This window comes from Notolepis coatsorum (assembly GCF_963971535.1).
Source record: "Notolepis coatsorum genome assembly, chromosome: 20".
In the NCBI taxonomy this organism is placed as follows: domain Eukaryota; kingdom Metazoa; phylum Chordata; class Actinopteri; order Aulopiformes; family Paralepididae; genus Notolepis; species Notolepis coatsorum.
Window position 1 is genome coordinate 67,659,735 of NC_140184.1, and position 23,428 is coordinate 67,683,162.

Sequence of the window (23,428 nt, forward strand, 5' to 3'; positions counted from 1 at the left end):
CCCCCCTCCCTTCTCTCGAATCACTCCACCGCCAAATCACAATCAGGAGAGCCAGGAAAATCATCTCCGACCCCACTCACCCAGCACACCACATCTTCCAGCTGCTGCCCTCCGGGAGGCGCTACAGATCCCTGACCACCAAAACAACCCGGTTCAAAAACAGCTTCTTCCCCACTGCCATACGGACACTGAACTCCCTGTAGCACCCCCCCCCCCCCCTCCCTGTAGTACCCCCCGCAACCCCCCTTACCTCTGCTGACATGGACATGGACATGGACAAACTCTGAACTGTATCTATGTAATTGTGTTTTCTTTTATGTCCGCTGTAAGTGATGTTATATGTTCTATGTTTTTATGTTTTTATGTTGGAACTGCTATGCTATGCACTGAAACCAAATTCCACCAGCCTGGCTGGGTGGTCATTAAAGAAATTGATTGATTGATTGGCTGGAAAGTCAGATGGTGGAGGTAAGCGGTACCCTATCCCCCCCCCCCCCCCCTCCCAGTGAGCTGTGGTGTTCCACAAGGAAGCATACTAGGACCGCTACTGTTCCTAATTTATGCAAATGACATGTCGTCAGCTTGTGACTGCAACTTGTTCCTGTTTGCGGACCACTCAGCCCTGCTGGTCTGGTCTACAAGATACACTACACGACTAAGGTACCCATGTACATGTCAAAATACTTCCCAAAGGTCAGTGAATACCACGATCACAACACCAGAGGGAGCTCCACAAATCATGTTAAACCCAGATTCGGCTCAAACAAGGGACTAAACACGTTTCGCAATTATGCCACATCAATGTGGAACGCCCTACCCACAGCCGTAAAGTAATGTGAATCCCTACCCACCTTCAAAACCGCTCTCAAAGAGCACCTAAGGGAGACTGCAATTCGAAACTGGCCCCTGTAAATGTCCAACCCCCCCCCCCCCCCCTCACCCAACCCCCTCCAATGTACAGTTTCTTTCCTCAAATGTATATACTCTCTTTTAGAAACTCTGTCTCTTAAACAGTACTGTATATTTGTATTTCTTGTATGTCATAAATGTCTGGATGTAACAGTACTGTTTATCGGTATGTCGTGTATGTCATAAATGTTATGATGAATTGAAAATGGTGGACCCTGATGTAAACAAGACAAAAGTCTTTCTCTGGTCTGCATCCCCTTAACTCTTTAATGGCCATACCCGAGTATAGTCAGGTTTTTATCCTTTGATATTTTCCTTTGATCCCCGTTCTATACGGTCAGCCGGAGCCATCTAGGTGTCTATGATGCATTTACCTACGTTGGAATTGCAATGGCGATCGAATATCACCAGGTGGCAGTATCGCCTACCCTTGAACTTGAATGGCTTGGTGTGGATACACGTTTTCCTTTCTTTTTTTTTGGCAAGGGCTCCTCCTCCTGCCTGAACAGAGAGACAGAGCGATCGCCTCGAAATCTTGTTGCCTGAAGCGTATTTCCCATATAAACGAGTATAGACATAATTATACACTGGTAATCGCGATGGCGATGCGATCACTTGGAATTATTCTTTTTGGAATACCGTACTGTATTGTACACATTCTGCAATCTGTGAATAAAGTTTTCAATCAATCAATTAATCAAGTATTGACTCTATCTAAAGTAATCAACAAGTAAGCTAGTGAACACTGTTGTCTGCTGTCAAGGCCACCATTCCGCCCAGGTGTCAGGCTCCTATTCACTTCCATACACTTGAGGACTAAGTGCAAAGTTTAGTCAAGTCAAGAGTTTTATTTGTCACGGCATACAGGGCATACAGTGAAATGCGGGTGGTCATGCCCGCAGCGATTGTGCAATAATATAAGTAATAAGTATAAGACATAACAGGTATAATGTACATAAAATACTTTTGAAGTATAAACAAACTATACAGCAATGTTATTCTGTGTAATGTATTTTTCTGTGTCAAAGGTTCTAATGTTGCCATTTTCAAATGATCCATAAAGAAACTTTGACCAACTGGCAACTTTTCACAGAATGTTTAGAATCTTTCTTCAAGGCAGCACATGGTAACCACTCCCAGGCAAGAAAGGCAAAGATACACAGTACATTCAAGCCTACAACAAATTGACTGGATCTGTTTTCCCCCAAAGGTAATACATCTGTAAATACATATCAAATGCCAAAACAAGCATGTATATTTGACTCAGAATTGTCTGTTTTATTGACATGTGAACAGCAGTAGTTTGTTTATACTTCAGAAGTATATTATTAAAATTACTACTAAAATGTATTGAAGTAGTAGTAGTAGTAGTAGTAGTAGTAGTAGTAGTAGTAGTAGTAGTAGTAGTAGTAGTAGTTGTAGTTGTAAAGAACCAAATTCCTCTGTTTATAACGTTAGACTTGATTTTACGTGGAATTGTTTTTGCTGTCCTTTATTTTGAAATGCTGTCTTTTATTTTTGAAATTACTGGCGGTGCCCCTCGATCTGTGGATACTCTTGCATAACAACGATATCCGGTTAACGTTACAGTTCAGAGAAATGGTTGACGGAGAGAGTACTAATGTAAATATCTCTCATTAATATAACTGTTTGTGAAGGAAACCCCCTTTTTTACCTTGTTTAGCACCTAGCTGGAAGGCGAAGAGGTATGTGTTTATTTATGGATTGTGTTATTTGTGTTATATTGGCATTGGCAATCTTCATATTTTGTGTATTGAGCTGAACTAGCTAAGATGCTAACCAGTGCTACACCTTTCACTGGAAACGTGGTTTGGACAAACAAAAGACTGTATTGTATGTCTGTTTCTACTTTCAGCTCTTACGGTGTCAAATGGTGAAACTGTCAATAAATGGTTGGCATACCGCACCATAGCCATCAGTCTCACGGAGTTCATTTTGTCTGAAGTAAAGTCCAGCTTGGGAAATGCTACAGTAGTAGTAGTAGTAGTAGTAGTAGTAGTAGTAGTAGTAGTAGTAGTAGTAGTAGTAGTAGTAGTAGTAGTAGTTTATTCAGTCATCATCTCACACAATACAATATACACCATCATTTAACAATATTTGATTTTACAGTGACTGAAAAGGTACAGACTGAAGCATAATGCTTATATATGCCTGTCCTATATTCTTAACAAAAATTAAGACTCCAAAACAGTATTCTAAAAGAAAATATAAAAAAAACAAGTATTATTCAGTAGTTTTCAAAAATAGCTTTACAAACCATTTTCTTAAAAACCAAAAGCGAATTACTCATTCTTAACTCTATATCAGCATTGTTCCACAAGTTAACCCCAATAATAGAAATACACCTCCTTTTAATCCCTTTCTTAGCTTTTTGAACAGTAAATTTATAAATATCTCTCAAATCATATTTTCTTTCATGTATTGAAAAAGACCTTTGCACCCCATCTGGGAGTAACTTTGCTTTAGCTCTGTACATTATTTGCATAGTTTTATAATAAACCAAATCATAAAATGTCATAATATGAGACTTTATAAACAATGGATTTGTGTGTTCATAGTAACCAGCCTTGAAAAGGTTCCGAATGGCCCGCTTTTGCAGTAAGACTATTGGATTTACTGTCTTTTTAAATGTCGACCCCCATACTTCCACACAGTAAGATATGTAAGGAAGTATAAGTGAGCAGTAAATGATGTGCAAGGCTTTGTAGTTTAACACATTCGGGGCCAACCACGTATATATACGTGTTTCGGCGCCATGCTTAACACATTAACTGCCGCGTAGTTTGCCCCTCTCATACCACTCTCTGCCACCACTCTAAGCCTATGGAGATGTTCACCTTCTTTGCAGGGCTATAACTTTTTAAATTGTATTGCTAAATTGACATTACTATGGCCCATTCAACATCGATTATCTATCGTTCAGGATGTAGGAACGTTATACTTTTTCATTCATAGATTCATACGAAAATATATATAGAATATAAATATGTTTTTATCGTTTTCTGCAGTAATTCCTAGAACGCTAGTTATAGGGCCTAAACGCATAATATAGATTATCGATTACAGTTTATTCGTGATACACGCTATATTAAAAAATCCAACTGAATACGATCCTAAACGTTATGACTCATCATGCGCGGATGAACGGGGGGGGTCGTTTATAATTCCGTGATCATCAGTAAATGCTTTATGTAGTATGGGTGATATATTGATCAGAGCAGTTTGCATTAATAATAATAAACAATCGCGCTGAAAGTAACGTTACTGTCCTCTTACTGTTCGCCGATGAGACTGGAGGAAAAAGATCCCACTTATTTGACGTGGATCGACTAGATCCATTTCCGGTTTGTATGGCGAAATAAACGCCCAAATCATATCGATTATTGAGTTATGGCAGCGATCCACGGATGTGTGTCTAGAGTCCCGCAACAATATGTGACTGCCGGACGCATTTCCCAGATGCACGGAGATCGACTCGATCCATTTCCGGTTTGGTAACTCGCCCGATCATCCACCAGGCAGCGGTATTGAAGCGTTGCACTGTTGTGCAGGCTCCCACTGTATCAGACCAGGCTCGGTGAAGGTGTAGCGGCCTCTGCCTGGGTCCGCTTCTAGTGGTAGTCGGGGACGTGATTCCGTACGCGCTCCATCCAAATAATAGTCTCCACACCTTGAGTTCCGTTATCAGATACCACAGATATCCGATTTATTTAGAATATGTATGGGTTACATGGGAGAGGTGATCAAAGCGATCCTATTTATCCTATAATGGTTCAAAGACTATCTAAAATGTTCTAAAGCGATCAGAAGCGATCAGAAGCGTTTCCGAAGCGTTTCCGAAGCGGTCAGAAAATATTATGCTTTCCCCGTGGCTACACACCCCAGCTGATTCCTATCACACATTTATGATCTCCGCCGCGCTGTGGCTGATCCGCCTGACAGGTGATCCACCCACAGTACAACAGAGTCCATTCAATTGGTTACACAGATAATCATAACATTCCCATAAATCATATCCTTCTATTGGTAATAATAATAATAATAATAATAATAATAATAATAATAATAATAATAATAATAATAATAATAATAATGATAATAATTATAGTAATAATAATAATCCAGCTATATTCCACATGGTCATCAGACCTTTGTTCATGACAATATCCTACTCAATGTCACCGAGCGGCACTGCAGATTTACCCTACTCTTGAAATTCGGAAAAGTGCATTACCGGCCAGATCCTCGTAGGGGCGCTGTCTCGATAATGCAGTGTTCCCTGTTACAGACCGGTGTTTTTTTTTTTTGTATTATGAATGGACTTTTCTGTTAGCCTAAAGCTATGCGTGTAGCCGATCGCCTAGAATAATGTTTGGGGCACTGAATTCAGTGTGCAGTACAGGAATATAGCATCAGCCAATGGACATATGGATCTACCAGATGGCGATCGATAACTGCGAAATCCTTTTTGCAGTCCAACCGGCCACAGGTAAGAGCGATTTGACGTCAATTTCAGCTTGGTCGGGCCTTGCTTTGATAGCCATCCACCCGGTCAGCGAATAAGGCTACTGAGGCTAATGCCGTTATTGGTAATCAATAATCAGAAACAACGTCTCCCCCCCCCCCTTTCATGCATTCATGGTGGACCATGATACCGACAATATGCATTTTGAGTTTTACCTCTAGCTTGTCTATAGCCGAAATGCCATTCGATTTAACGTTATTAGCTTAGCACCCTATATCTCGCGTTCCAGGAAATACCCCAGAACATTCTGCTATAACATTCATATTCAAGACGCTATAAAATGGGAATGTATTGATGACATTTTTTTTTATTTAAGGCATATTGAAGGGACGGTTTAAAGTGTCAATTGACAATGAGAATGGACAGATAGCAATAATATAATGTATAGATTTAGCTCTACAAACAGCCTCACGCACAATGAAAGGTTATTATGATAAGCTGGCTTTATAGAGTGGGCCCCATCTAATCCCAATGGCCCCGAATGTGTTAATATGTCCTTACATTTATACAATATTGCTACTGACTTAGATGTTTTTCCTTGAATATAGTTAACATGTTGTTTCCATGTTAATTTCTGGTCAATAACTACCCGTAGACCCCATTTTATATCAGAAACTCTTTCTATTTTTACATCACATATTTTTAACTCAAAGTGAATGAGGACCTTGACACCTGGGAGGAATGGTGGTGTTGACAGCAGACACTACACTGTAAGATTTTTCACCGTAAAAGTTACAATAGCTTACTGGCAATATTTTGCATGACTTTTAGGGTGTTTTCACACCTGTAGTTCGTTTGCTTTGTTCCGATTCAGGGAGACACAGGGACTATAATGATACAATGTTGCACTTGTCCTTTAGTTCGTTTGTGTTCACACGGCTGTGTTAATAGCGGACCAAAACAAATGCATGCGCGAGCAAACTGTCACTCATTGGTCAGATTTTGGGGTGTGTGTGTGTGTCCCCCCCTAACCCTGACTTTACTGATGACCGCGGAGAGAGAGAGAGAGAGAGAGAGAGAGAGAGAGAGAGAGAGAGAGAGAGAGAGAGAGTCCTGCACGGTGCTGCTGTTGCAGCGTCACTACAGACCCCGGCTCTTCTCTCCTGCGCGGCAGCGGGGACACAGCTGACTGACACCCGGCAACACAAACACCATTTCAGGGTCTGCTCTGCTTGTTGTATCTCCGCTGTAACAACGTGCAGCAGCAGCAGCAGCAGCAGCAGCAGTGTTGGGAAAGTTCACTTTCAACATGAACTAGTTCAGTTCACAGTTCACAATTTTTAAAAAGAACTAGTTCAGTTCATAGTTCATAATTAAATTTTTTTAACTAAAGTTCATGGTTTCAAAAATGAACTAATTTAGTTATTTTTAGTTCTTTTTAGATTTCTTTTTTAATATATAGATTTTTCACGTACAGGTACTTACATTACAAAAACACACATTGGGACAAGGGGGGGTCCTCCAGTTCATCTCTATGCCATCATCCACACCATAAGCAAGCAAAAACAAAAGAAAAAGAAAAACAAGCAAAAAGGAAAGCAAACCAAGACAGGCACTGTACAGTATTGCACTTGCCTCGAGCGCATTCACATGTAGACATACATATATTTATTTTTTCCTATCCTAGGTCTGTCCATACAATGGGGCACTGGGCCTTTAGAAGGATCCGAGAAATTTCAGCAGGAAAATAGTCTAATAGTGGGGCCCACACCTCCTGAAAGGAAGCGTTGTTGCCTCTATGCATTGCACAGTGTCTTTCATCGGGTAGCACACCGAAGATCTCTCTATACCACATTTGTAAAAATGGAGGCTTATCCTTAATCCAGTTTATCAGAATGCATTTCTGGGCTGAAAGTAGAAGTTTATCAAATAGTTTGAATTGTAAAGGGTTAACGTTAAACTCTTTTAAATGCTCATACGCCGACGTCTAGAGGTAGACTGACTGAGCGAGTGCTGCTGCAGGCGCAGCTCAGCTCTGGCTTCTGTGCGCAGATTCTGCTGGGGCAATGTTAGAGAGAGAATACAGAGGCACAATGTGTCACATTATGCAAAACACGCCCCTTTTAGTTTGATTAATTTTAACCACGCCCCCTTTTGAGATGATGTATGACCCCCTAAGTCCCGCCCCCTTCTCCGATTGGTCGATGATTCAAGGAGGAGGGACATCCGGTTTCGAGGGGAGGGACATCCGGTTTAGGAGGGGGAGGGACATCTGGTTACAGAAGGGGAGGAGTTTTTTTTTTATTGTCAGAAATAAAAGATTCAAACGTTTTTTTTTTTTTTCAGATTGTATTTGTGTATCTTAACACTTTGGGTGCCGGGAAACGCCTAAACACGTCATTCCCGGCCATGCTCAAGTTGCCGAAGACGCCTTACAGCGTCTTTAATATCAATATTTCAAAAATCTGGGATCGGATTCATATGTCCCCTCCGCTGGCCTGAGATCCACCAGGAGGACCCACTGAGCTCTCTGGCGGTTCAGGAGCGCCATCTGGTGGCCGATCGGCGCAATCGCTTAACAGGAAGTGCCGTAGAGGTTGTGCTGGACGGCCGTATTACTTCCGGGCACTCGCTAATAGGTCCCGGGACTCGATCTCGACACACTACATAGCGATCGATTGCCAATAACTCGATAAACAACATGATTTGGACGTATATACCATTATACAAGCTGGAGATGGACCGGGTAAATCTACATCCCATAATGATACAATTTCTACTCTACGATGATCGCCCAACGGCGCGCGGAGACTGGGGTGAGTTTTAGCGTGTAAAGTTACCGTCTTCGATACTAACTGCTATTATCAACATTTGACCCACATTAGATGATTGGTATAACGCTGCCCACGGAATTATAAACGCCCCCTAGCCCATCCGGTCAACATCAGATGACGTGTAGTAACTTCTAGAAGTACGTCTAGTTGGAATTTTTTATATCGCGCTGATTGCCATAAAACTGTATTGCATCATCAATATAATGTATTTGGGGCTATAGATCACGTTCTGGAGAAAGCTGCAGAAAGAGATGAAAACATACTTATACATTAGACCATACTTTACTATGAATATGTGAATGAAAAAGTTTAACGTTGCTACACAATGAACAATACATATAGGACTTTGAATGGGCCCTAATAATGGAAATGTAGCAATAGAATTTAAAAAGTTATAGCCCTGCAAAGAAGGGGACTTTCTCTATAGACAAATAGAGCCGGCAACCTACGGTTGATAATGAATTTAACCCATGGCAGCCAAAGTGTTAAGAATATGTATTAGTGTTTCTTCACAATAAATGTATGTGGACATAAACATTTCAAATGTGTCTAGGGGATTTAAGAATATGTGTATATCTTCAGAATAAGTGTGTTCAGAATGTATGTGTTCCTGAATATTTCTGAATAAGTGTGTGTATGTGTGTTTTCTTAATGCAAAATGCCAAATGCAAAAAGCAAGAGAGTGTTTAGACACTTGTGTGGAGGAATTAAGAAAATACAATGTATCTGTTTAAGTAGAGAATGTTTTCTTCCAAGTGGTATGGTTTGAGCAGAAAGCATTCTCCCCTCTCTTTATGTCTACCTCTCAGTAGACTGAATTCTCCCCATGCTGTGTGTGTCTCCACTCCGTAGGCTGAAATGACATACAGAAACACTAGAGTGGTTCTGACACTCCTCCAGCGCTATGACATCCCCCTGCGTTGTTGTGAAGAAGGGGGTTTCATGATAGCGAATAGGGAAGCCTGAAACTACTGTATGCAGCTTCTGTCATTTCAAAAGATTTACGACATGTCTTACTTCTCCTTTCTGCAGAAAAAACTCGCAGCCCCCTCAAAAAGGTGTGACGGTGTGTGCGTGTCTGTTTGGCCCAATGGTGCTTAGAGCTGTGAAAAAATATTCTGAAAGTGACACCCCCTTCGTGGTCGTGAAGGAGGGGGTTTCATGATGGAGGTTGGTCCCACCCTCTCTTCTGAAATTTCAGAGTATGCAGCTTCTGTCATTTCAAAAGATTTATGACGTGTCTTACTTCTCCATTCTGCAGGAAAAAAAACGCAAGGTCCCCCCAAAAAAAAAGGTTATCTATGTATGTATGTATGTATGTATGTATGTATGTATGTATGTATGTATGTATGTATGTATGTATGTATGTATGTATGTATGTATGTATGTATGTATGTATGTATGTATGTATGTATGTATGTATGTGTGTGTGTGTGTGTAGGTAGGTAGGTAGGTAGGTAGGTAGGTAGGTAGGTAGGTAGGTAGGTAGGTAGGTAGGTAGGTATGTATGTATGTATGTATGTATGTATGTATGTATGTATGTATGTATGTATGTATGTATCTATGTATCTATGTATGTAGTGTCTGTGTGTGTGTGTGTGTGTGGGTGGAGGATTGTTTTTTTTAAAGAAAAATACAATGTGTCTATAAAGTGTAGAATATCATAATCTTTAGACATTTGTGTTCAGAATAGCATTGAAGCATTTTATTTAAAAAATAGATTATTTTAAAAAGGCTGCATTACAGTGTTTTTTGTATTATTATTCACATTAATTATAAAAGTTAAAGACATGATAGCTTAAAGAGTTGGGGTGAAAATATAAAGTGCTGAAAATATCTGTCTGTGAGGATCTCTGTATGTATGAGAGGTGTGAACAGGGGGCCTGTTAGGTGTCAAAACACCGCATGGGGCGTGAAGTTTAGGGGACAGGCAACATTCAAATACAAATGGTCTATATCTTTGTAACCTGAAAGTTAGTGTACAACATTATACTCATAGCATATTTTTAGTTCACACAATGGATGGGTTCACATGTTTTCACACATATTTTTTCTTAAGAAATTTCCCCCATAAACATGCATTTGTCCTAATAAACTAACCTACACTATAACATGCAACACTTTGATGAATATTGTTACACAGCTGACAGAGTTGTAATACCAACTATTTGACAGGTTGGGACACATTGCTGACCATAGAGATAGCTGTATTTCTTATTTCGTAGAACGAATACAATCTTGACTGGAAAATAAGTATTTGACGAGGTTAAGAGGCTACAGATCAGAGAAAGACTTTTGTCTTGTTTACATCAGAGTCACCCATTTTCAATACACCAGGGCATACATGACATACAGATAGACTGTAATGCTACATCGATACATTTAGGACATAGCAGATTACAAATACAGCACTGTTTGTGATAACTTGTAAGGATGTGTCTGTCCGAGCTGTTTTAAAGTTCCAAATTAAGGGCATTTAAAGAATGAGAAGGGCTAATGTCCCTGCATCATTGCATAACATGGTGTTATATTTTATATTTATGACCTGACCATCTCTCCCATACCAACCTCCTGCAGATCAATACATTCCATCCTTTTTTTTGCCTGAAAAACCCATTCAATATAGTTTGCTCCACCTCAAATGTAATGTTCAGAAAATGTGTATTTTTAGGTCTTTGCTGTTGCTGTCAATTGGGACCAGGTCTAGCTAAAAGAGGGGTCAATGATCTCCAATCATGGTATAGCATCTTTCATGCATGAATTTCAACTCTAACGTGTTACACACTAGTAATTCAGCCATAATATTTGCAAATAGTATTGTTCTAAACAGTGTATTACAAAACTTTGTATCTAATGTAGACAATATGCAATTATATAATTGTCACCTGAAAACATATTGCAGGATATTTAGCAGAAACTAGTTTCCATCTGTAGACAGAGAACATGATAACACATAATCCTATTGAATTCTGAATTTCTTGTTTAATGGTTGAGGGTCAATTATACACTTAAAACAGACATATCAACCTAGTTTTTTTTACCTGTTTGCATAATGATAAGAAAAGAGGTTAAATAAAACAATGTGCTTCATTACAAATGTATTTTAGAAGTTTAGTATGGTGACCTGCATTACATCCTACAGTTACACACAGCATGAACTATTCAATCAACACAAAGATGACGGTTCTAGGGTAAATAAAATGTAATTCAGTCAACATATATATCTGAGTTAGTAGGGGCTAGGAGTAAGCTAATGTTCAGAAAATATATGTATGGGTCTGTGTGTGTGTGTGTGGGTGTGTGTGAAATGGGCCCCCTTAGGTGTTAAAAAACCGCATGGTGGCGTGAAGTTTATCAGTTTAGAGGACATGCCGACTTAGAGCAGAACTATGGAAGGGTTCACATAACATAAACTCTGAAAATTTGACTTGTTCCAAGACCATATGACGGTCGAAGGAAACTCAAGATATTGTATGAGGTGTTTTTAAAAGGGCGAATTAACTATTTTAGTAGATTTAATCAATAGTCAGAAGGATAATGCTATTTTAGTCAAGGGTTGACATATATCACCCCCATGACACATCCCTACTTATGTAAGACAAGCAGTTTGATGTTTGTTGTATAGTGTTATTGCTCGTTACGTGATAACTCATAATCCTATTGAATTCTGAATTCTTTGTTTATTGGTTGAGTGTCAAGGATACACATAAATTATAAACATCTAAAACCATGAAACTGACCGATACACTTAAAAACAGACATGTCAACATAGTTTTTTTTACCTGTTTGCATAATGATAAGGTAAAAACAATACAGATGTATTTTTACAAGTTTTAGTACGATCAAGCCCCAAAGGTATTTTCTTTAACCTGATCTAAGGTAAACAAATAGCACATTTATGAATTACTTTGCTGAACAGTGTCTAGTTTTTTATCCCCCCTGAGTTTTATGCTCTCAATATTTCGATATACATTAAATCCTACACACGATAGGAAATATTCAAACAGCTCAAAGATGATAATTCTAAGGCAAATACATTTTAACTCACTCACCATAGTTAGTGTATAGTATGGCTAACATGTATGAAAGTTGTTGATACAATATTATAATTCATAATAATTATGCAGAAAAAAGCTAAATACAGAGTATTATCGGCGGAGGTTGTTTGCTCATAGTCCCCCGATGATTGAAGGAAATTCATTTTAAGAACCATTTAGCATGAAACATCTTAAAACAAAGATGTATTTTATACATTATAACCATGAAAATAATGCAATGTTAGGTTTTACCATGATTATAGTGTTCACAGATAGGAATGTATCCAGGATACATTCAGTAACATCAGTAACCCTGAACAGACTTGTGAAGTCAGAGATAGGAATGTATTATTCACATTCAATTATCCAAATGTACTCAGTTTGTGTGAAATTTACTCTGCGAAATGTAATGTGTAGCAAAAACAATTCATATTGTTTCAGTGATGGTCTTGTTGATAGGTCTATTGTCGACTTGTCTTATTTCTACATGAAAGATTTACTTCATTCACACAATAAATATGCTGTTTGTGTAAAAATAATGTATAATATCTGGACTGATTCACTGTGTCATAGGTAGTGATACACTATACCCCCGTTACAGGGGTATAGTGGATCGATTATATTTTGTATGAAACATCTTAAAACAATGAGGCATTTCATTTATAATATCAAAACATGTCTTATGTTCTATAAGATGTTCTTATGTATCTACAAGTCTTATATAGAATGATGTAAAAAGAGTTCTAGTAATATATTTCATTTTAAAAACGTGTACAGAATGATAAATATCCGACCCCTGCTATGGGAATTACACCTCTTCTATACAAAACCAATGTGTTGGTATGTTTTATTGTAACTGTTTGACTGTTTGCTTGTTTTTAGTGCAAGACTGTCAGCAACATTTAAGAAGGGTCTAGGGTTATCTCCTCAACACTAGGTCTGAGATGCATTTAAGTCCTATTGATTTCCATACCTTTGCAAGGATATGTATGACTGTGCTGCATTCATTTATTTTAAATTTGGTGGACTTTATGGTATTTATAGCTTATTCGTGATTTAATGTGATACTTCTTATTGAATTGTTTAAAGAATATGTGTTTAACCAGAGGGGTCATTAATGTATGTATTGTAGGACCTTACAAATAAATCTGATTTGATCATGATCCCAACAAATTGTAAAATGTTTTCAAGCATTACATTTAACAGACAGTGGTGACATTTTGAAGTTTTAAAGGGTTCCAATTCACAGAGCTGAACTTAAAATCATTCAAAACAATTATTACATCTAGAGGTAGAAAGAAACGCAGATGGGTATATTATAAAAAATGTATTAAAGAATATTGCAGATCATGCTGTAACCTTTTTTATCAATAATATAAGTGTGGATAACATCAATAATGTGATTAATATCTAAAGTTTCTAAACACTTATGATTTGTCAGTTTAAAAGCCGTAACATCCACTATTACGGTGTATAAACATAACAGGTGTGCTCTGTTAAAATGACCATTCATATGATCTAAAATAGTAACTAAGCCGTTTTCAGATAGAAGACTTTCATCCTCTGAGAGTGTCTCTATCATATATTGCCAATTATTTAGCAAGCCTTGCTCTCTCACCAGCTTCAACATATTTTCAAAAAGCCTGAATTATTACAAATAATTATATACAAAGAATTACAAAGAATTATATTCTTATTCTTGAAATGGTAAATGGCTGTTTTCTTTTTTACAATTTGTGCACATTTTTCCCATAGGAAAATCCCGCTTGTTGTACAAGTATCGCAGAGAAAATTCAAAGGTACTCACAGTTGCACGAGAGTTTCGAACAGAGAAACGCAATGGTTTGAAAGCTCTGCGTTGCTAATGAACATTTAAAATATTATTTTATAAACTGCTGGTCAACACTGCTCAAACGGCTTTAGCTGACTGATGCGCCTTGTACATCGAGCGTTTCGCCAGTTCTTCAGAGTTAATTATGGGATTTTATTGTCAAAAGACAGAATTATATTACAAAGAATTATATTCTTATTCTTGAAATGGTAAATGGCTGTTTTCTTTTTTTTACAATTTGTGCACATTTTATCCATAGGAAAATCCCATATTAACTCTGAAGAACTGGTCCTCTGCGAAACGCTCGTTGTACAAGTATCGCAGAGAAAATTCAAAGGTACACAGTTGCACGGGAGTTTCGGACAGAGAAACGCAATGGTTTGAAAGCTCGGCGTTGCTAATAAACATTTTAAATATTATTTTATAAATTGCTGGTCAATACTGGTCAACACTGCTCAAAACGGCTTTAGCTGACTGATGCGCCTTGTACATCGAGCGTTTCGCCAGTTCTTCAGAGTTAATTATGGGATTTTATTGTCAAAAGACAGAATTATATTACAAAGAATTATATTCTTATTCTTGAAATGGTAAATGGCTGTTTTTTTTATTTTTCTTTACAATTTGTGTACATTTTACCCATAGGAAAATCCCATATTAACTCTGAAGAACTGGTCCTCTGCGAAATGCTCGTTGTACAAGTATCACAGAGAAAATTCAAAGGTACACAGTTGCACGAGAGTTTCGGACAGAGAAACACAATGGTTTGAAAGCTCGGCGTTGCTAATAAACATTTTTAATATTATTTTATAAACTGCTGGTCAACACTGCTCAAAACGGCAAAACTAAGACAAAGTAATAATATTCTTAAGTAAAATGGTAAATGGCTGCTTTTTTTTTTTATTTACAATTTGTGCACATTTTACCCATTCACACACTGACGGCAGCGGCAACCATGCAAGGTGACAACCTGCTCATCGGGAGCACGTAGGGGTTAAGTGTCTTGCTCAAGGACACATCGACACGCTGCCCGGGGAGGAGCGGGAATCTCCGGATTGCCAGACGACTGCTCTACCTCCCGAGCCACGGTCGCCATGAAACTAGTACTTCCAGGTCTTACCCGAAAATGGAACTAATGAATACACTTTATGCACTCACTCAAAAGAACAAAAGAGGCACTCAAAATAACAAAAGAGGCGCAGGGACGACAGGAGCATGACAATTGTCTTTGCAGACCATTCAAAGTCTATGAGCTTCCGAAGAAGGGTGTTCACGTGAGGGGACGACAGGAGCATGACAATTGTCTTTGCAGACCATTCAAAGTCTATGAGCTTCCAAAGAAGGGTGTTCATGTGAGGGGACGACAGGAGCATGACAATTGTCTTTGCAAACCATTCAAAGTCTATGAGTTTCCGAAGAAGGGTGTTCACGTCAGGGGACGACATGAGAAGGACAATTGCCTTTGCAGACCATTCAAAGTCTATGAGCTTACTTACGAAGAAGGGTGTTCACGTCAGGGGACGACAGGAGAAGGACAATTGTCTATGCAGACCATTCAAAGTCTATGAGCTTACGAAGAAGGGTGGTCACTTGAAGGTTGATGGCGCTTCGCTTCTTTGCCCTGGAGCCTTTCTCCGGGTTGATGCCCAAGAAGCACCTGTTAATAAGCAAAGATACGTTTCTGTTTTAAATAGACTCAGCATTTATCAAGGTTCTCACCTGTGTTTTTTCCCACACCACACCCTGATGAAGACTTCTACTAGTTCAAACTTGTTGGATCATCCTCACAATACAAATATTTGTTTAGCCTCATCGTACCTCTAACATAATGTTTACTTATCCGGATTTTGAAGCCATACTATAATGTGAATTAAACCATTATGTCAATTTCTTAACAAGATAGCAGCAACATCAAGTGATGGTGTGGTCCCAATTCACATAGTTGGTTCCAGGCTTCATACTCAAAGCATTTCATCTACTTTATGTCCTCTGTAGAAAGGCATGGACTTATAGCCAGATAGTCTTTGCATGATAAGTCTTACTGATGACATTGATCATGTGTTCAGACTGTTAAAATACCTTTGGATGAACTCCAGTGTGGATGATCCAACGGAAGGATACTCCAGGTTGAAGACATAGTAGCTGGTGAATAAAGCAGCTACCCCATGCAAAAAGAATGGGTGTGGGCCCATCACAACTTCTCCCTCGATGGAGAAGGAGGCTGCATTGTGTCACCTGAAATGAACAGATACCCCATCATGCGTTATTGTGGATAGGTATACATTCCTGCAAGGACATGACACAGAACTAGGGCTGTCTTAAATACTTTGAAGCTTCGTTCGATGGGCATGGGATTAGAATATGAAAATAAAATTTGATTATTAAAAAAATAAAAAATGCAATTTTTATTTTTTTTGCAAAATCAACTCTGCCTCTCTTTGTTAATAATAACAAGCAATGCTGTCTGTTATTTAAGATGAGGTCACACTGACAGATTTGTGTTCATTGTGCTGCTTTTATAAAGCCTCAAATGACGGCTTACAATATTTTATGAAAGTGTTTTGTTTGTCTAAGATTTAAAAAGGTTTAAACTTTACAGCACTGACAAAGTTGAACAAAGTGCTGTGCAAGTCCCACAACATTAAAAAATAAAAAAATAAAAAAAAAATTAAAAGAATATAATTTTTTTTAATTTCGAAGCTTCGAATTAAAACCGAATCTCGGCCCCGAAGCTTCGAATTCCAAAAAAAAATATCAAAGGTCAGCCCTACACAGAACCCTCCAGTTCAGGTGGACAGCACTTTTCGACTCCACCATCAGATGGGTATAGGCTATACTTGTCAGCCTGTAAAAGAGTCCCTGCGCAGATAGGAAAATCCGGCTAAAGGACGAAGCAACTCCTAGCCCTCCAGTTACAAGCGCAGATGGAATGGAGACATGCCAGCTCAGGATATTATTTATAAGCGTCATATGTGTGCCGTATCACAAACTGCCTTCTGTCAGATTTTCCCCCTCGATGCAAAGGAACACAAGCTCATCCCTGAACATTACATTACCTTGAATTATCAAACAGGGGGTGCTTGGGAGTGCTGCAGTATTCACATCAGCAGCAGTGGCACAGGTCTGCAACAAAGTAACATACAATAGCAGATTTAACATTATGAAAGGATGAAGATAAGCTAATCCACGCACTACAGCTCACCACACATCAGCTCGGCCCATTTGGAGCAACTTGGGGGTTAAGTGTCTTGCTCAAGGACACTTCCGACATGCGGACAGTCAGAGCCAGGATTCGAACCACCAACCCTACGGTCGATGAACGACCATCTCTACCAACTGAGCTTCAGTCGCCCCTAATGTAATCACTCGCATTTCAAATATTTTAATATTTAAATAAATAAAACGTACATCAACTACGAGCAGTAGTTTCTCCGTAGGCTCCTTGAAGTACACCATACGGAGCAGGACGATGCAGGCACCGATCTCCAAAACCTCTGGATCATATCTGGCCAGAACATCCCTGATCTTCGTGTTGTCCAGTTTCTGGCAGAACTGCAGGATGGTCCGTCCTCGATGACACAGTGATCTTTTGAAGGACATCAGTGTCTGTCAGGAGGCCAAAGTGGGAGAAAAGCCCCGTCTGAGAGAAGAGAAAAGGCCATTCTTCTTTGACCTCCACCATCGTTGGTGCAGGCATTTTGTTCAAGTAACGCCGCAGGATGACGTAGGTCCTCTCCATCAGAAGTTCTGCTCTCGCTGTCCCACCCATCCCTTCCTCTGTGTACAGACATACAAACCAAGTAACAACAATTAGATTTGATGTTGCCACATCTGGGAAATTGAGTGGCAAACCTTTAATTGTATGCTCTCTCATCATTACTCATTCTGAATATTAAGGTGGCCTTTTTGCTTAATGTGGGATGTTTATTCAGGTGTCAATTCACCAAAAGTAAAGTAGATTGCATGCTTGAGTAGATGTTCCGCAGATCCCTTTTCAAAGCCGCCAAGGTTTCCTCTGTCTCCCTGTCCGGTAAGTCTGCTGGGCCCCACCTCACACACCTAGGGATAGGAAGGAATCATAGGTTAACTCAATACTATTATTAGGGCTGACCCCTATTAGTCGATCGAAAGGAGCCGTAGTCGACTGCAAACCTCTTAGTGGAATACATTAAAAAAATATATATATTTATAATATATATATATATATATATATTTTTTTTTATCCACTTTTTCTCCCATTTTCTATTTTTCTCCCATCCCAATTTTCATATCGTCCAATTCAACCCTCCCCTGTCTTCGAATGTTGTTTCTTGCCTCCCACAAGCCGGCTGCAATGTGGACTAAGTCATACATAGCACGAGTCCCCTCCGATACTCGAGGTAACAGCCGTCGCATCTTTTCACCTGCGCGGCTCGATCTTTCAGCGTCGGGGGTCTGGGCTTTGGAGGGGCCCCATCCCCATCGCTTCTTGATTCTACTGTGCAGGCGCACCAACCGACCTGTAGGAGTCGCTGTCCACAATGCCCGATCCCCACCCATCAGTTTCCCTCCCCGTAATACGGCCAATGTGTATTACTGTGGACGACCAGCTAAACTGAAAGCAATGTGGAGAGCGGGGCTCGAACAGGAGGCATCCTGTTCGAGCCTAGTCTCCAGCATTCGTTGCGAGCGCCTTGCCCACTGCGCCACGTAGCCGCCCATATATTTTTTTATCATTCTTTCCAAAAGAAAAGAGGCCTCTAACGCTAATGGCACGCATACCAGAGGCTAACTGCCTACGAAAACAGGCACAGAGGCACTGAAAGATGAGTTCACTCTAATGAACACACTAGACTAGACAAATATCAAGATGTATCCATCAGTGGACCAATTGCATGCTTTTGCAGAAGACAAGAAGCCTTCAGTCGTCTCCTTCAGACATTAAGCACCCCCCACAGCCCAAATGGAATGATACAAAAAAATATATATATTATTGTGCCACATGCCGTGTTGCTCTCATTTTGTCTTGTGTTGTAAATGCAGCACACCCTTCCTTCAGTGGTGTGCTCTGCCCCCCCCCCCCCCCCCCCCCCATTTTTGCCATAATTGAGCAGCCCTAGCTTGAACTTTGAAAGTGCATACTTTTCATCAACTTATCACATGTTTTGTATGATTTCTCTTTGTAACAACACACACACAATTTCAGGCTAAGGTGATTCAATCGGAAGCCTACCGCTCTGCTCGCAAACCAGTTGCAGGCCAATCAGGAATACCAAACATGTTCTTCATCTTGTAGTGTGTGTGTGTGTGGGAACCGTAGAACAGAACCCAAGAGTTGAACAGTTGGCAGTCGTAGAAAGCCAGTCATGGTGTTAAAATGCAGGGGAGACCTTGATGGTCATGGGGCACCCAGGGTGGCTTGCAACTCGCACATGTCGCTGAGATTCAAGAGAAAACCCTAAATTCTCACATTTCTCAGTGGTACTGGCATCTACTATCAAAACTCATCCGTAGAAGGAACTATCTTTCTGTGTTGTTTGGCTCCAACACAACAGCAGGTGGCACTGACCCAGGAGTTGGCAGTTCTGGAGGGCCCAGCAGTAGGCGTAGAAACATTGTTCCAGCGCTCTGGGGAACGGGGCCTCTGGAGACAGGGAGTAGTCCACAGACAGGACTGGGGCGCTCTGAGCCTTGGACCAGGTCTTCAGATAGTTCTATGATGTGTGAGAGAGTATAGATTAAAAGACGGGAGATGAGTGAATTGCAACAGATTCAAAGAAGAGAGAGTGTACCTAGTCCTAGAATACTATGAGAAAACTAAAAGCGCGGTAGAATAAGAATTTATGTTGATGGAGCAAATAGTAAATGCTGAGCCATAAGCTTTACACATTTATTTCACCATGGTAGAGCATTTTCCTTTTTATGACTATGGGTCCTCAGAGTGACCAATGTTGGTAACAGGGATATATTCTAGGTGACAGTACTATATGCAAAGAACTACAAATGTTACACCAAATTTAATTATTACCTCAATGTACCAGTAGTAATTGCTGAAAAGCAACTATTGAAGATGAAATTAACTGAGATTAAAACTGTTAAAACACTATCCCTGCACAGTTAAACTGTTAAAACACCATCCCTGCACAGTTAAACTGTTAACACTGCACCTTGTGGGATCTGGAGGTCTGAGCCACAAAGCCCCCTCCATGGAAGTGAATGAGCAGCCAGGGGGACGGAGGCAGCTTCTGTGGCCTGTGGATCCGGGACAGAGAGATGGGTGGAGGCTCCGTACGAGAGAAGGCCAGGAGCTCCTCACTGTCCTAACAAGGATGAACATGAACAATGTTGAATAATAATAAATAAATAGCAATAATACAAATAAATAAAAACAACAATATTAGCAGCAATTAGCAGGAGTCCAAGCATTGCGCATATAGGGGTTTTGGTATGAAGCATTGGCATTTTGGCATTGAGCATTATGGCATTGGATCATATTATGGTATTGGCCATTATAGCATTTTGAAATATGGTATTAAGCACTGGCATTGGACACATTGGACATTATGCATTAAGGCATTATTAAGCACTATGACATTGGACATTATGCATTAAGATATTACACACTACGGCATTGGACATTATGCATTAAGGCATTAGCACTATGGCATTGGACATTATGCATTAAGCACTATGGCATTGGAAATGATGCATTAAGGCATTAAGCACTATGGCACTCTGATTGATTGAAAACTTTATTAACAGATTGTAGAATGGGTACGAAAGTGGGTCCCCCATTTTCAATTCATCAGGATACATCATCATCATCATCATCATCATTTATTTATTCGTACATGGAATTACCACAGTCCAACAGTACATATTCATATAATTCACCAAATACCATGGCCGAAAGGAACAGGAAGAAGAAAAAATCTTATATATACCTGCCCCTACACACACACACAACACACTGATAGACTTACTGTATTGTGTAAAACCAAACATAATATACCCATTTTGCAAAAATGGAAACATCAACACAAACAAATTAAATCAACATAAATAATCCCATTTTGTGTATCTATCAGCAAACTACATATTTTGGTTAATTAATTTACACACACACACACACACACACACACACACACACACACACACACACACAGATAGACAGTACTGCTACATCTATACATTTATGAAACCGTATAGGTGGGGTGGGGGGGGCTGTACATTGGAGGTGGTTTGGTGGGTGGGGTGGGGGGGTTGGGTAGGTTGGGTAGGAGGGGTGCAGGTGGACACTGTACAACTGTGCAAGCACAACTGTACATTGGAATATTGACAAAACCATGTTTGGTAATTTACTGTACATTGGAGGGGGTTGGGTTAGGACATTTACAGGGGCCAGTTTCGAATTGCAGTTTCCCGTAGGTGTTCTTTGAGAGTGGTTTTGAAAGTGGTTAGTGGTTCACATTCCTTTACAGCTTTGGGTAGGGCATTCCACATTGATGTGGCATAATTGCGAAACGTGTTTAGTCCCTGTTTGAGCCGAATCTGGGTTTAACGTGATTTGTGGAGCTCCCTCTGCATGGTGTTGTGGTCGTGGTATTCACTGACCTTTGGGAAGTATTTTGACATGTACATGGGTACCTTAGTGGTGTAGTGTATCTTGTAGACCAGGCCCATTGCAAGTTGCTGTACTCTGTCGTCTACTCTAAGCCATAGGTTGTCAAAGTGGGCAGGGGTGAGGTGCACGGTTCTAGGAGTAAGGTCAAGCAGTAGTCTGACCAGTTTGTTTTGAGATGTTTGTGTAGCAGGGTGGATTATCCCTACTTTATGAGAGTAGATGTACATTGTCACCAGGTAGGGGGAACACAGCATGCAGATCTGAGTCCAACTGAATCCCCGACTTTAGTGCAGGAGTAGAGTGGAGCTTTAGCAGAGGGAGTGGATGGGGCCTATGATTTACTAACCTATAGTGCGCTGGTCCTTCTTGCCCTCCAGGGCGACTCGCAGTAATTCCCCACACACCCACACTTCTCCTAATACTACCCGCACCCTCCCACACCCGGTGGTAGTAGTGATAGATGATATACTTTGTCCCCAAAGCAGTACCTTCCTTGCTGATGAGCAGAGACCTGTCCCAATGATGCCTAGGCTCCCCTAGGGTTGAAATGCTGGGCTATCACACAACAATCATGTGTACTTAACCCAGGCTGGCCTGCTAGGCTTTAGCGCCTTTGAGGTGCTTACCATGAGGTGCAAGTAGTGATAGATGATATACTTTTTCCCCAAAGCAGTACCTTTCCTTGCTGATGAGCAGAGACCTGTCCCAATGATGCCTAGGCCTATGATGGTCCAGTTCTACACTGCCATCATCCAGTCCATCCTCACCCTCTCCATCATCACCTGGTTCCCTGCAGCCACGGTCAGGGACAAGGCCAAGCTGCAGCGGGTGATACGATCAGTGGAGAGTGTGATCGGCTGCCCCCTTCCCTCCCTCGAGTCCCTACATTCCTCACCATGCTTTTCACCCTAGCAACCACCTAGAAACACCCTAGCAACTACCTATAACACCCTAGCAACTGCCTAGAAACACCCTAGCAACCACCCATAACACCCTAGCAACCACTTATAACACCCTAGCAACCACCTAGAAACACCCTAGCAACCACATATAACACCCTAGCAACCACCTAGAAACACCCTAGCAACCTCTTATAACACCCTAGCAACCACCTAGAAACACCCTAGCAACCACATATAACACCCTAGCAACCACCTAGAAACACCCTAGCAACCACATTTAACACCCTAGCAACCACCTAGAAACACCCTAGCAACCACATATAACACCCTAGCAACCACCTAGAAACACCCTAGCAACCACTTATAACACACTAGCAACCACCTAGAAACACCCTAGCAACCACTTATAACACCCTAGCAACCACCTAGAAACACCCTAGCAACCACATATAACACCCTAGCAACCACCTAAAAACACCCTAGCAACCACCCATAACACCCTAGCAACCACCTAGAAACACCCTAGCAACCACATATAACACCCTAGCAACAACCTAGAAACACCCTAGCAACCACTTATAACACCCTAGAAACCACATAGAAACACACTAGCAACCACATATAACACCCTAGCAACCACCTAGAAACACCCTAGCAACCACTTATAACACCCTAGCAACCACCTAGAAACACCCTAGCAACCACATATAACACCCTAGCAACCACCTAGAAACACACTAGCAACCACCTATACCACCCTAGCAACCACCTAGAAATACCCTAGCAACCACCTAGTAACACCCTAGCAACCACCTAGAAACACCCTAGC